Here is a 13,898-nt window from a genome sequence, read left to right on the forward strand (position 1 = left end):
CATGAGGCCCTGGGTTCAATTCCTCAGCACCACATAAGCAGAAAAAACCAGAAGTGGGTGCTGTGGCTCAAGTGGTAGAGTGCTCGCCTTGAGCTGGAGGGACAGCACCCAGGCCCAGAGTTCAAGCCCCACGACCGACAAAAACAAAAAAAGACTAGCACTCTACCACATGAACCACAGCCCACTTCCAGTTTTTCTAATAATTAATTGGAGATGAGAATCTCACAGACTTTTCTGCCCCCCTGGTTGGCTTTGAACCATGATCCCCAGATCTCAGCCTCTTGAGTATCTGGATTATGGGAGCCCCAGCTCATCTTGTTTATCAGGATACTTATAAGTCAGAAGTTTCTCTTCGAAGAATAGGCTGGCCCAAACTGGCTGGGTCTAAGATGGCTGTCTTAACAATGGCCAGACAACTTATAACTTCATGATAATCTCCTTCTGCTAGTTGGCACTCGTGCCCACCAATGCCAGGAAAGTGGACAATTGCCATGACAACCTTCACAAAGGAACATCAAAAAACAGCATCCCAGAAAAATCACCATGAGTATTCCTCCCCTGTATTAGCTCATCCCTCCCCCTTCACATCTTTTATGCTGCCAGTATAATCTGCTAGCCCCTAAGAATTGAGAAGTTAGCCAGGGGCTGCTCACATCTGTAATCCCAGAGACAGCCCACATCTGTAAAACTACTCAAGAGGCTCAGATATGGGTTCAAAGACAGCCCAGGGAAGGAATGTCCATAGAACTCTTTATCTCCAACGAACCACCAAAGAGCCAGAAATGAAGTTCTATCTAAAGTGGTAGAGAGCCAGCCTGGAATGGAAAAGCTAAGGGAAAACACCCAGGCCCTGAGTTAAAGCACCAGTATTGGTGCACATGTGTACATGCACACACACACACACACACACACACACTCACACACACACGCACATACACATACACACACAGTGAGGTTGATTTGTGAGTTTATCATCCATTTCTCCCATTCTTGGCTAAGAATAAAAGTTTTTTTTCACTACACTTGGGTTCAGATTGCTATAAGTTCCATAACTCTGGGAAGATAGAAAAGTCAAATTAGGGGCTGGGAAGTTGGCTCAGTGGTAGAGCGCTTGCCTTGCATGCCTGAGGCCCTGGGTTCGATTCCTCAGCACCACATAAGCAAAAAGAAAAAAGCCGGAAGTGGCGCTGTGGCTCAAGTGGTAGAGCGCTAGCCTTGAGCTGAAGAGCTGAGGGACAGCGCCCAGTCCCAGAGTTCAGGCCCCACGACCGGACCCAAAAAAAAAAAGAAAAGTCAAATTAGGGGGTAAAAAGTCTTAGTAGTAATACTGGAAATATTGCTGTGTTAACCAATTATGTGTACATAATTGGAACACCCTTTTCTCACTGAGGACATTGTTAAAAAGCCTTTCATTTCAGCTCAGCAATGCCTCCAATCAACCAGTTACAAAAGGAGCTCGCCTCCGTGGAGATAGGCCAGGTGTGTATCGGGAAGTAGACTTCACAGAAGTTAAAACTGGAAAATTTGGATATAAATATTTGCTAGTTTTTGTAGACACCTTTTCAGGATGGGTTGAAGCCTACCCAACAAAGCATGAGACCGCGAACGTCGTGGCTAAGAAGATCCTGGAAGAAATCCAACCCAGGTATGGCCTCCCATCCACCATCGGGTTGGATAATGGACTGGCCTTCGTCTCAAAAGTAGGTCAGGGAATAGCCTCGGCACTGGGGACGGATTGGAAATTGCACTGTGCTTATAGACCCCAGAGTTCAGGGCAGGTAGAAAGAATGAATCGGACTCTAAAAGAGACCTTAACTAAATAGGCCTTGGAGACTGGCGCAGACTGGGTATCGCTCCTTCCTTTTGCCTTGTTTAGAATAAGAAATTCACCCTATCTGCTTGGCTTTACTCCTTTTGAAATAATGTATGGACACCCTCCACCCATTATCCCTGGCCTTCAGACTGAATTACTTGCTGATTTGGATGATACTGAATTTCTGTGTAAGCTTGACTATTTACAGTTGGTGCATAAGAGTATGTGGCCCCAGCTTAGAGCATTATTTGATTCTGCTTCTATTCCTACCCCCCCACCTCATTTGTTTAAACCAGGGGACTGGGTGTTTGTTCAAAGACACAACTTGAGATCTCTGGAACCACGGTGGAAGGGACCTTACATGGTGCTACTGGCTACACCCTCTGCCCTTAAGGTGGACGGCATTGCTGCTTGGATCCACTGCTCCCACGCCAGACCGGCTGACCCCTTTGCCCTGGACGACCGTGGGGAAACATGGGAAGTCTCCAAGCATCCTAACCAACCACTCCGCGTATGCCTCAAGAAAAGAAAAATGAACTGATGGTTATTGGTATTGTTGTTTAATAGTATGGCTAAGGTCAGAGAGGGACTATACCCTTTCAAGATCAAGAGCTGTTGGAGTTTAGTTTTGGGCCGGAGCCACAAGATTGTGTCTCAGGACCATAAGTCAAGGGGGGAAATGAAAGGTTAAAGTTTGAGGCAGTGATCACTTGTTGCTTGTGTCTATCTAGCAGAGCAACACGTGCTGGTAATCCGAACACCTGGATGGTTGTATGCCTTTATAAGCCCTGAAAATCCTTAGCTCGGGGCTCTCTTCCTGGGCTCCACTGTGTCGGAGTGTAGGACGAGGCCCGAGCTGCAGCCCGTTTAAATAAAACCATAAAACAGCTGTAGAGTCTGACTCTCGGTGGTCTTCTTGGTGGGGATCCTGCGACCTTGGCATAATAGCTCAAGTGGTAGAGCGCCAGCCTTGAGCTGAAGAGCTGAGGGACAGCGCCCAGGCCCAGAGTTCAAGCCCCATGACTGACAAATAAAAATAAAATTAAAAAAAAAATAAGGCATCACCCTAGAAAATGAGGGAGAGATTCTTGAAAAGCTAAAAGACGAATTCTTGCCTGTCTCCCTTACCTGGCGGATAGGTAAGAGTCCAACCACAGGCCCTGCCCTATAAATGCATTCATTGGTCCCTAGTCTGCCCCAACCCATCCCCAGATCATCATATCTACCATGGCTATTTGTGATTTGTGTGTGTGTGTGTGTGTGTGTGTGTGGTTGAACAGTGAAGATGTTTGGTATGGTGTGCAATGCAAACCTACTAACCTAGAATACTCACCACAAAATTGTTTTTTTTTTTCTGCTGGTTTCGAACTCAGGGCCTAGGCACTGTCCCCCCAGCCTGTTTGTGCTCAAAGCTGACTCTCTACCACTTGAGCCATGGCGCCATTTCCAGGTTTTTTCTGAGTGGTTTTTCTTTCCTGGCCTGGCTGGCTTTGAACCGGGATCCTCAGATCTCAGCCTCTTGAGTAAGCTGGGATGACAGGCGTGAGCTACCGGCAGCCGGGCTACTGCAGATCTTCTGTATAGGACCAGACTAGAGAGGCTTGGCTCTTTCACGCAAAGTTGGTGTGCTACCACTTGAGCCACATCTTGGCTTGTGGCTTTTTGCTGGTTCATTGGAGACCAGAGTCTCACTGGCTTTCCTGCCTGAGCTAGCATTGAACCATGATCCTCAGCCTCCTGAGTAGCTGGGATTACAGGTGTGAGCTTCTGACACGTGTATTTCTAAGTGACTCTCCCAATGAAGACAAAGACACAGGAGACAAGGAAATAAGGGAGTGGGGGGCTAGGAAAGGGGGTGTGTTCTGGATCCCACAGTAGTGGGATCTCCAATACACAACTCAGAAACACCCAAAGTGGTGCTGTGGCTCATGCAATAGAGCGCTAGCCTTGAGCACAAAGAGGTTCAGGGTCAGTGCTCAGGCCCTGAGTTCAAGCCCAGGACTGACATCTCCCCACCCCCCCCCCAAAAAAAAAGTTTCCATACCAGCCAGGCCTAGGGATACCTGTCTGTAATTCCAGGAACTTTTTCTCATGTTTTTGCCCCTATCTCTACCTCCCAAGTAGCTGGAATTACAGGTATGCATCACCACACCCAGCCTGCTGAAATCATCCATGTTTTTAGTCTCGGGGGGGGGGGGGGGGTGCCTCTCTGCTTCTCAGTACCCCTCCCCTCTCCCCCATGAGCAATTTCTGCTTCCTTCTGCAGAAGGTGTGGATGGGGAGGTTGAGTTAGGGGGAGACTAGTAATCAGACACACCAGCTAGACAGGAATGATACTGAAGTCCAGGGCTAGGGATGTGGCTTAGTGGTAGAGTGCTTGATACGAAGCCCTGGGTTCGATTCCTCAGCACCACATACACAGAAAAAGCCGGAAGCGGCGCTGTGGCTCAAGTGGTAGAGTGCTGGCCTTGAGCAAAAGAAGCTCAGAGGACAGTGCCCAGGCCCTGAGTTCAAGCCCCAGGACTGGGAAAAGATTTGAAGTCCTTCGCTTGATCCAACTACCCAGGAGAGGTGGGTGAGGGGTGCGATTGTAACTCTGCATCAAAGTCGGAGTGAAGGAACGTTCCACCTCCTGGGAGAAAAACGTCTCTGCTTTGACCATCAGGAGGCTTCTGAGGCTGCCCAAAGAAAGGTAGTTCTGCCTGGTGCTGGTGAGGCGCACGCCTGCCATCTCAACGTGGGAGGCTGAGATCTGAGGATCACGGTTTGAAGCCAAGCCAGGAGATGGGAAAAGTCTGTGCGACTCTGATGTTGTCCAGCGAAGCACTAAATAAACAAATAAAAGCAGGAATGGAGCTGAGGCTCCAGTGGTAGAGTGTCAGGATTGAATGAAAGCAAAGCTCACGGGGACAGTCACCAGGCCCTGAGTTCAAGCCCTATGACCGGCACCCGAACTAAACAAACAACCAAACAAATCTGGTCCTGGAGCTCGAAGTCAGAGCCTGGGCATTGCCTCTTAGCCGTTTTACACAAGGCTGAGGCTCTTCTACTTGAGTTACAGCTCCACTTCTAGCTCTCTGGTGGTTATCTGGAAATAAGAATATCATGGACTTTCCTGCCTAGGCTGGCTTTGAACCATGATTCTCAGATCTGAGCCTCCTTAGTTAACTAGAATGACAGGTGAGAGCCACCAGGGCCTATTTTATAATATATATTTATCTTAATAGATTATATGCAAAAATATGTTATCATATTATATTACATATTAGGTATACCATATAAATCACTATGTTGTATAGTGATATCCTTTTTTTTTTTTTTTTGGTTGGTCATGGGGCATGAACTCTGGGCCTGGGCACTGTCCCTCAGCTCTTCAGCTCAAGGCGAGCGCTCTACCACTTGAGCTACAGCACCACTTCCAGTTTTCTAGTAGTTTATTGGAGATAGGAGTCTCACAGTCTTTCCTGTCCGGGCTGGCTTTGAACTGTGATCCTCAGATCTCAGCCTCCTGAGTAGCCAGGATTATAGGCATGAGCCACCGGCTCCCGGCAGTGATATTCTCAATATATAACAATATCATATAATACTATGTGATATAATTATAGTACATATTATATAACAATATACTGATTCATATACTATATGATTATATTATCTAATATTATATGTATTATTTATATATGTAGTATTTATCTAATAATTATATTATATTAATATAGTATATTAAGTATACTATGTCATCATATGCTATATTAATTACATTAGCTAATCACTATGTTGTAGTTATAGTTTAATATAAATAATTAATGTACTATAACATGTCATTTGTAATTATATGTGTAATTATGTCTTCTGGTGGATGATTCTCATTGGCCAAGTCCTGTGTTGGATGACCCTTATTGGCCATATTTTGAACAGCCGATTCTCATTGGCCAATGAGACAATCTCCATTGGCTATATTCTGAATGGACGGTCCTCACTGGCCATGTTCTGAATGGACGGTCCTCATTGGCCTTGTTCTGGGTGGGCGGGTAATCCTCATTGGCTGTGTCTTCTAGTGGATGATTCTCATTGGCCAAATCCTGTGTTGGATGATCCTTATTGGCCGTATTTTAAACAGATGATCCTCATTGGCTATATTCTGAATGGAAGGTCCTCATTGGCCATGTTTGGGTGGGTGGGCCATCCTCATTGGATGCATTCGAGATAGATGATCCTCATTGGCCCTTTACTTGACAGGCAATCCCCATTGGTCAGGTTCCCTGGCAGCTTCTCCCTTGCTAGGTAGATGCAGCTCCCTAAGGACGGGGCTCTGTCTCACAGGGACAGGTGTGGGTGGGCTGGCCGGCCTCTGAGCAGCTCCCAGAAGAAGCCAAGCTCCACTGGGCATCAGAGATCCTCAGCACCTGCAGGTACAGCTGGAAACGAGAGAGAGAGAGAGAGAGAGAGAGAGAGAGAGAGTCAGTCACACCAACTTCCACTAATTCAGCTGATGCCCATTTGCTGTCTCAGATGGGAGAGGTGCAAGAGAAAATCCTTCCCTCCTCTCCCCTGGCCCTGGGCCTGAGTTCTTTGGTTCCCTTGGTTCTTAGCCACGGCTCCCCTCCCTGAGCAGCCATGGGGCTTGGATGGAGTTCATTATCAAACACACACCCAGGGAAGAATGGACAAGATTGGGCACCATCATGGATGGACACTGGGAGAAGGGATTTTAATTCAGGCACAGGAGGGAAACGTCTTAGAACCTTGGTCCTGATAAGAACATGAGTACTGCTGGGCGCTGATAGCTCACACCTGTCATCCTAGCTCCTCAGGAGGCTGAGATCTGAGGATCACAGTTCAAAGCCAGCCCAGGAAGGTTCATGAGACTCTCATCTCCCATGAACCACCAGAAAGCTGGAAGTGGCGCTGTGGCTCAAGCTTGAGCTGAAGGGCTGACACGAACTGACACATTCCTGCCACCTCGTGTGGCTTCTGAGGATTTCCAACGATTTCCATTTCTGTGGCAGTACTGGCCCAACCTCTCGATGCCTTGATTTCCCTCCCTCTCCCTCTCCCCCTCCCTCTCTTTTCCTCTCTCTCTCTCTCTCTCTGTCTGTCTCTCTCTGTCTCTGTCTCTGTCTGTCTGTCTGTCTGTCTCTCTGCTGTGGACTGCTAGCACCTACAATGCTTGTGTGTGGAATAAGTCCGGGTGAGTGCAGGGAGGGAGGGGGAATTCTAGGCACCCCAGGAGTGGGACTCTGTCAGCCACTAATAGAAACCAGAGATAAGACAACAAGGAATGACTGAGCACGGAGGAACTCTCTAGAGCAGCGCAGCTGCTGGCTGGCGCCTCCTGCTGTCTCCTCCCGGTTCTGCGCTTCCCACTCCCTGCGTGGTTTTATTCCGGCATCACCTCTGCAATACACAGCTCAGACCTACGCTTTCCCTAACACCTGCTCTTCACATTCAGACCTTCTCCTTCATTCCTTGAAAAGATCCCAGGGAAGCTGGGCGCCAGGGGCTCAGGCTGGCTCCACGTAACCAGCAAAAAGCTGGGGGTGGATGCATGGCTCAAGGGGTAGAGCACTACTAGCCTTGAGAAGAAGAGGAAGAAGAGGAAGAAGAAGAAGAAGAAGAAGAAGAAGAAGAAGAAGAAGAAGAAGAAGAAGAAGAAGAAGAAGAAGAAGAAGAAGAAGAAGAAGAAGAAGAAGAAGAAGAAGAAGAAGAAGAAGGAAGAAGAAGAAGAAGAAGAAGAAGAAGGAAGAAGAAGACGAAGAAGAAGAAGAAGAAGAAGAAGAAGAAGAAGAAGAAGAAGAAGAAGAAGAAGAAGAAGAAGAAGAAGAAGAAGAAGAAGAAGAAGAGCCAAGAACTGAGGCTGTGAGTTCAAAGCCCAAAACTGGTCCCCCCAAAAAAGAAGGAAGGAAGGAAGGAAGGAAGGGAGGGAGGGAGGGAGGGAGGGAGGGGGGAAAGGGAAGAGAGAAGCCAGGCGCCAGAGGCTCACCGTTGTCATCCCAGCTAGTCAGGAAGAGCTGAGGATCACAGTTCAAAGTCAGCCCGGGCAGGAAAGTCTGCAAGACTTTTAATCTCCAATAGATTGCCAAAAAATGCTGGAGCTGTGGCTCAAGTGGTAGAGCGCTAGTCTTGAGCACAAAGCTCGGGGACAGTGCCCAGGTCCTGAATTAAAAACTTAGGACCATCGAAAGACAAAGGAGGAGGAGGAAGAGATGGAGGAGGAGGAAGAGATGGGAGGAGGAGGAGGAGGAGGAGGAGGAGGAGGAGGAGGAGGAGGAGGAAGGAGGAGGAGGAGGAGGAGGAGGAGGAAAGGAAGGAAAGAAGGAAGAAATTTTAAAAGAAAATAAAATAGCTGTATTTAAAGGCTTGTCTAAGTTTCCACGGGCCCTAAGGAGCAGGGCTTGAATTCTAATGTGCCCAGGGTAGTAGCTTGGCAGCGAAGTCCAAAGCTTTGGACCCCTCCCCTTGCCCCCCCACTCTGCCCCCCCCAGCAGAGGATGGAGGGGGAGGGAGGCAGAGAGAGCTGAGCGCACATGGGACCCCGCCACTGGACACCCCAGTGTGTTAGCCTGAACTACTTCTGGAGAGAGGGGGAGAAACCCATAGATGTCATTCATCTGGTTAGCTGTATTCACTGGACTCACAGTGGGCTTCTAGAACATTCCACCTTGCTTTGGGACAGCTTTGGGAAGCAGATGGTTAACCTCGCTTTGCTTAAAAATGGGGCAGTGGATACCAGGCCCTGGTATATCACGCCTGTCATCCTAGCTACTCAGGAGGCTGAGATCTGGGGATCACGGTTCAAAGCCAACCCTGGGCAGGAAAGTCCCTGAGACTCTGATCTCCAATGAACCATCAGAAAACTGGAAGTGGTGCTGTGGCTCAAAGTGGTAGAGCACTCACCTTGAGCTGAAGAGCTGAGGGACCAGCGCCCAGACCCAGAGTTCAAGCCCCACGACTGACCAAAAACCCAGAAATACAAGAAGAAACACCCACCGGGTTACATCACTGAAAGCATATTGACTTGGAAAAACGGTCCAGAAAGTTCCTTTGCTTCACAGTTAACAATCAGCCACTCTGGGGGTCCTTCCCACGCCCCTCCTCTTCCCCCCCCCTTTTTAAAGAAGTAAATTAAGAAAACAGAGTTCAAACCCAGCTCTGCTGAGAGACGAAGAGCTTCTTGGACGAGTGATGATGTTTTACGAAAACGTGTCGTGTGAAACACTGCCTCAGTTCACAGCACAGACGCACCCGCTGAAGGGGAGAGGGGAGGGGGGGGCAGAATGGGACAGAAAGGACCACCCACCCCCATCCTTCCACCCAATGACGCACCCTTCCCTCCCTCCCTTCTTCCCTCCCTCCTCCCTCCTTTTTCTCCTCCTCCTCCTCTTCCTCCTCCTCCTTCTCTTCATCCTCTTCTCCTCCTCTCTTTCTCTTCCTCCTCCTCCTCTCTTCCTCCTCTTCCTCCTCTTCTTCCTCCTCTTCCTCCTCCTCTTCCTCCTCCTCTTCCTCTCCTCCTCCTCCTCTTCCTCTCTTCTTCCTCCTCTTCCTCCTCCTCTCTTCCTCCTCCTCTTCCTCCTTCCCCTCCTCCTCCCCCTCCTCTTCCTCTCTCTCCTCTTTTTTTCTCTCCTTCCTTCCCTCCCTCCCCTTGCCCCCACCTCTAATCTGGAGCAGGAATTACCCCACAGCCCTCCCTCTGCAAGCTCGTTGGGGGGAGGGGGGGCTCCTCTCTCCTCTCCCCAGAAAAGAACTCCTGTGAGCAACAGCACAGATCACCCCTGACCCGTGGGCACAGGGCGCCCTCCTGTGGTGAAAGACAAGAATCACCATCATTTGCTCTCCTGGAAGCCTGGGCTTAGGGCTCTTTGTGTGGTGCAATAGGGAAGACACACCATCCTTTGTTCTCATTATAAGCCTGGGGTTAGGGCACCAGAGTGTGGTGCAATCATGAAGACACACCATCATTTGCAATCACCGAAGCCTTGGCTTAGGTGTGCCCTGGTGCGGTGCAATCGTGTAGCTGCACCATCCTTGGCACTCTTGGCTGCCTGGGCTCAGGCTGCCCTCTTGTGGGGAAAGTGAAGAATCACCTCCATTGGCTCTCAGGGGTATTGGGCTTAGTGCTCCCATAAGTGGTGCTATAGAGAAGATGCACCATCATTTGCTCTGACAGAGGCCTGAGCATAGAGCGTTCTAGGGCTGAAATGGCAGCTGTGCCCACAGGCTCAGAAAAATCAAGGGACTTGTTTGAGGGTTTCTGGGAAGGCAAGACACAACGTCAGGTCTCGACAGGTATGGAACAAACAGAGTCTCAGGTGCTTTCACCTGCCGGGAAGCATCGCCTTGCCTGACAGACACAATGACACACTTACTTGGTATGGAACTTACCACCCAGACTCCAAGGAAACCCGGTGAACTTCAGGCCAACACTGAGAAATCGGTCACTTTATCCAAGAAAGATGCCGGAACAAATTGAAACGGATGAAAAAAATACCAAATCTAGGAGCGGGGAAGGTGGGTCAGTGGTCGAGTGCTCGCCTCACATGCATGAGGCCCTGGGTTCGATTCCTCAGCACCACAGAAGCAGAAAAAGCCAGAAGTGGCGCTGTGGCTCAAGTGGTAGAGCGCTAGCCTTGAGCTGAAGAGCTGAGGGACAGCGCCCAGACCCAGAGTTCAGGCCCCACGACCACCACCAACAACAATAATAAAACAACCGAAGTCTCCACCAGGCATCTGATCAGACTATGTACAGCCTTCAAGTCTGGGTCTCCCTCCACCTATTCCCAGGGCCTCTATAAGGGAAGTACTGTCTGTGGATCAGTGGTGTGTGTTGCACTCACAGAGGTAGCAATGCCACTCCAATAGGTGGAGCTCTTGAGAGCATCTCCTGGCTTGGGAAATCTGATGATGGCCATCTCCCCCCCCTCCCCCCCGTCCCATCCCCCATGAGTACATGTGTGCCTCTGATGTCACCTCCATAGGAACCATTACAGGTCTCTGACAGCTGTGAGAATACATGAACAAGAGGAGGGAGGAGGCCTGGAAGGGATCTGGGAGGAGAGGGTGCATCTCCCCTTATACAGGGCCCCAGGAAAAGGGGGGTTCAGGCTTCCCATGTCCCAACCTTCCTCTACCCTTCCCTCACTAAGTTGTTCACCTGAATTTTAATGAGTGATGCTACCAAGCCCCCCTTTTATTTGTCAGTCCTGGGACTTGAACTCAGGACCTGGACACCATCCCTGAGTTTTTTTCCACTCAAGCTAGCCTTCCACCGCTGAGAGCCACACAGCGCCACTTCTGGTTTTCTGGTGGATCGTTGGAGAGATGAGTCTCATAGACTTTCCTGCCTGGGCTGGCTTTGAACCCTGATCCTCAGATCTCAGCCTCCCGAGTAGCTAGGATAATGGGTGTGAGCCATTGGCACCCAGTTTGCCACCACGCTTTTTATTTTTTGTAGCATCGACTGGTATAGAGTATGTAAAGGTTATGATTACAGCAGGTGCTCAATGTCAGGTGACTGAAGGATGGAAACTCAGCTGGTCATGTGCACACAGGCAGGGACACATAATGGCTGAATCACATCTACTCATCATCGTGTGTGTGTGTGTATGTGTGTGTGTGTGTGTGTGTGTGTGTGTGTGTGTGAATCCTGGGGCTTGAACTCAGGGCCTGGGCACTGTCTCTGTGCTCTTTGGCTCAAGGCTAGCACTCTACCCCTTGAGCTCTACTTTCCAGCTTTTTCTGGTGGTTCATTGGAGATAAGAGTCTCTCAGACTTCCCCACCCAGGTTGGCTTCAGACTATGATCCTCCGATCTCAGCCTCCTGAGTAGCTAGGGTGACAGGCGGGAGCCTCCGGCACCAGACTCATCCCCTCTTTTCACCCCCCTGATACCCAAACTTAGGAAGTAATCAATTTTGCCTGATTTGATTTGACACTAACCCCCCCCCCCACACACACACACACATACACCTCCATTCTACTCCATCACCAGGCTGGAACTAGAGCTGACTTTCTGGTCAGGCCTGCCCTGTGGAATAGACAGATAAGTCTGCCTACAGCCAAAGGCAGATCTAGAGCCGCCCTGGTGAGAAAGAGGCAGTTATGATCAAGAATGGCTGCTAACCTGGATTGGGGGGGGGGCGGGGAGGAGGGGAAGGAAGGTCCTTATGAATTTCACAGTGCAAAGCAGCCTGGGGGGGGGGGGAGACAGGGAGGGGAGGGCTTAAGGTGTCTAAAAAGGCGGAGTTTGCTCTCCTCCAGCCTCCAGAGGGCGGGGCTGCCCAACTCCTGCCCCAGAGCTGCTGGGTGCCCTGACCCTGGCCAGTTCAGTGCTAGGATGGACAGAAGCACTTGGAGGCTGACCAATCTGGGACCGTGGAATGGCAGACCCGGTAGGTATGGGGCGGGGCGTGGGGAGGGAGGGGAGGAAGGAGGGGAGGGAAGGAGTTGGGAGAAGATCTGGGGGCCCTGAAGGTACCATGATGGTGGAGGGAAGGGGACATCAGCCCATCCATGGCCGGAAGAGGAGATTTGACACTGTGGCCTTGCAGAAGAGGGGGGGGGGGCTGGGCTGTGTGTATGGGGGGGACTATAAATAGCGCCTTCCTTCCATCCAAGGGGAGAGACAGTCAGCTGGAGCAGTTTTTAATGACAGGCCTCTAAGGGTTCATGTTTATCTAGGGCCACACACACACACACACCCCTGACACCCCCAGCAATTGAAGAGAATCATTTAGGACGTTTCTCCTCGGGTGTGAAATGCCAGGTCCTGAGCTCCTCTAAGCACCTGCTGTATACCCTGGCTTGCTTTGTCTGGGCCCCAGCTGGGCCCTCAGAGACCCTCTCCATACATACACCCCAGGAGGGCATACATGGAGATCACCTAGGATTCTCATCCCCCTAAGATGGAAAGCCACACGCAGGGGATCTGGGCCTGGGCAGGGGGCGGGCATGGGAGGGCAGTTGTTTTCCGGGAAATGGTGAGGAGGAAGGTGAAGATCACTGGGGAACTTCCCTGGGCTGGGCCCACAGCCTCAGTCATCTTGGGTGGGGGAGATAAAGAGGAAGAGACAATGGCAGGCCCAGTCCCATGTCATCATCATCATCAGGCCTCTCTGTCCCTGAGCAAGAGCTATATTATTTACTATTTATTTTTCTTGTCGGTGGTGGTGGGGCTTGAACTCGTGTCCCTGAGTCCTTTTGCTCAAGGCGGGCGCTCTACCCCTTGAGCCACAGCGCCACTTCTGGTTTTCTGGTGGTTTCTTGGAGATCAGAGTCTCAGGGACTTTCCTGCCAGGGGCTGGCTTTGAACTGGGATCCTCAGATCTCATGTGATCCTCAGATCTCAGCCTCCTGTGTAGCTAGGATGACACCAGGGAGGTCAAACCAGAGCAGCCAGGTTGTGGCTGACAGGTGTGAGCCATGAGTCCCCAGTGGCTGGAGCCACAAGCGCCACTTCAGGCCTTTTTCTGCTTCTGTAGTGCCGAGGATTCGAACCCACGGCCTCCTGCCCGCGAGGGCAGCGCTCTACCCCCTGCGCCGCCTCCCCCGCCCCGCGTTCTCTGTGTTTATTTGTAAAGAAGTGCGTGTGCAGGTCGCTCTGATTTTTAATTGGTCAGAAGGCAATCCCCGTGGTTGGGGGGGCGGGGAAACGGCGCAAGCTCCGCCCCCTGCCCGCGTCGTTCAGCCTGTAGCGGAACCCGAAGCCTCCTCAGAGGCGGGGCTGCAGCGGCGGAGGGGGCGTGGCTTATGCAAATCGACACGGAGGTTGAGGTATAACGGTGTGGGGTGGGGGGAGGAGAAAAGGAGGGAAGGGGAAAGGGGCGGGCTTACATAAATCCGGGTCTCGCGCACCTTGGGAGGTGAGCATGCGCATTCTCAGTCTTGCGCGCCGGGTTCCAAACAAATCCTCCAAGAATGAATGAGGGGGAGAGGCGCGCGTGCGCACGTCGCGAGGCCGGCCCCGCCCCCTCCGCCCTTTCCCTCCGCGTTGATTGGTGGAGGGGCGGGGGCCTGGTTAGCCCGGGGGCGGGTTATTCCAGGGGCTGGACCAGCCTAGCGGCGACCAGGAGAGGGGCGTGGCCCGCGGG

The sequence above is a fragment of the Dipodomys spectabilis genome, unplaced genomic scaffold (genome assembly GCF_019054845.1).
Source record: "Dipodomys spectabilis isolate Male_0828 unplaced genomic scaffold, ASM1905484v1 ptg000360l, whole genome shotgun sequence".
Taxonomy (NCBI): domain Eukaryota; kingdom Metazoa; phylum Chordata; class Mammalia; order Rodentia; family Heteromyidae; genus Dipodomys; species Dipodomys spectabilis.